Here is a 2,314-nt window from a genome sequence, read left to right on the forward strand (position 1 = left end):
TATGATGATTTTTTGTAGTTATGGGGGAAGAAGGGTTTGCACGGTAAGTAGATATTTGTTTTTAGTTCTTTACAGCATTAAAAATCCTATTAAAATATTTTTAAAATTCCCTAAAATTTCCAAGTAATTCAGATTCTAACAGGTTCATTATTTTTCTTAAACATTAAAACATTTTTTATAAACCCTGAAACATTCTTATGGTATAAGGCAGTTATGCTGGACTTTTTTGACATCGACATCATTTCCTGTCATTTGGACTCGTCTGGATCGAAGAGAAATATGTTCGGCTGGGATTGCGGCGATCGCATTTGAAATATGCGCTAATTGAATGTGAAAACCAAATGCAAGTTGGGCACTACAACGGATCCGAATCAGAGGATCGCGGATCGAGACTCAAATGGTGGAGCTGGCGAAACAGATCAGAAGGCCAAGAGGAAAGAAAGCGAAATCGACCAGCGAGCAATGCATTTTGCGTTGTTCGGTTCCTAATTAAAATACCAAAAAGAGCCGGTCGAAACACACTCACAAAACTAAGCTCAGCGGATGATCAAGGCCCCAAGGAGTGGATACAGATACAGATACAGATAGGTGGGGATACTGAGGAGGTGGCGGGGGTTTTTACCACAACGTGCGTAAATTTCGTCAGCGGTAAACTCGGCTCGAACAAAACGAAATGGCCGGGTTCTGGGGTGTACGAGTGTGTTGTTAATGAAGCAGAAAATGCCAGGAATTTTCGCTTGATTGTGGCTGCCTCTCCTTCTCTTATATTCGTTAATACACAGTAAAAAATAAAGCAGGTTGCCTTAGATTGTGACAGATTAGGGTCGAGTTGGATAAGTTAAAAAAAATGTTTATACCTTTTTTTAACTATAAATGTATTTGAAATATATTCAATCCACCATTTTTAAAATATTAGTTAAATTCTAAAAAATATACTATTTTTCTCATTTTTAAATGACATATGTTGGTATTTTGGATACTTTAAGATCAAACAAAATTAGAACTGCAAAATAATTTTAAATATTTTTTTGGCATTTATGAAACTTGAGCCGCTTGCTAGTTTTACAAATCTATCACAATTATTTACTGTGTACGGCGGCTCAAGTGTTTTATTTAGTTATTGAACAGTGCTATCCAAAAGGCCTGGGACTTTGGTAGCCGCCCTTTTCGGACCGCTGCAGCCGGGCGAAATTTTAGCGGCATTTTTGGCGCTTTTTTCTGTATTATTTTTCCTGCCCAGAACCTCCGCTGATGTTTCGGTGGTTGTTGCTGTTTTTTAATTAACGCGCGATACGTTTTCAACTTTGAAGGGCCAAGGAGCGCACATGATGGGCATATAACTCATTGGAATTATGGAGGAATGGAGGGAAGTAGGAGGAGGAGGTGGGGCACAACCACCACCACCATCAGAAGAAACGGGCCAGCTAAAGTTGCCCGGCCAGAACAGAACGTACATAAACTTTATCCGTCTATAATCTAAATATGTTTCTCGGTTGCTCTTTGCGCCGTTGTCGTGGCTGTTGCAACAATTTGCAGCAAATTGAAAGCCAATTACGTTGTTTGCAGCATGCCAAGGCAGCAACGGTCGCTTCGCATCGGATCGGATTGGGTCGAGAAACAGCCATATAGCCACATAGCCTTATGGCCAGGGCCTCTTGGCCGGCAGACAGGCGAAATTGCGAGGCACACAGCTCTCGTAGACGACATAAATATCAAATACAGGTCCATAAATTTGAAACCAATTAGCCAACTTAAATTGATAATAGTTCGCCGCTGCTGGGGCCAAGGGGCTTCCAGGAGCTGAGGGTACCTAGCATTTGCCTACTGGCCAAAGGAAGCTGCCACCGACGCGAAGCGAGGATCTCTTTGGCGATCGCTAATGGCACTGCCATTTGATGACATACGTCGCTCGTGTTGAGCCGCCAATTTTCGACCGACAATTGCTGGCCATATATGTAAGGCCGCAAATGCAGCAGCAGCAACTGCAACTGCCACCGCAGCAAATGCAGCGTCTCATATGTCGCATGTCGTGCCTGTCGTGTCGTTCTAATCACAATTGCTGCCTCTGCCACAGCGGCTGCGCCTTTTTATGGCGCTTTTATGCAAAACAACTTAATTTCGAGGCCCGATCCGTTTGCCACAATGCAGCGCGTAAAATATGCACTCGCAGGCAGCAGCAAGAGCAGCAGCAGGAGAAACAGCAACTGCAGCAGCAACATGGGTCGCAAAACGAAAGACTTAGACAACGAACTCGTACAAATGTTTCGTCCATTTGCCTGTGTGTCGAGCTGTTATAGAAAATTATCTGAAACTG

The sequence above is a fragment of the Drosophila suzukii genome, chromosome 3, assembly GCF_043229965.1.
Source record: "Drosophila suzukii chromosome 3, CBGP_Dsuzu_IsoJpt1.0, whole genome shotgun sequence".
Lineage (NCBI taxonomy): Eukaryota > Metazoa > Arthropoda > Insecta > Diptera > Drosophilidae > Drosophila > Drosophila suzukii.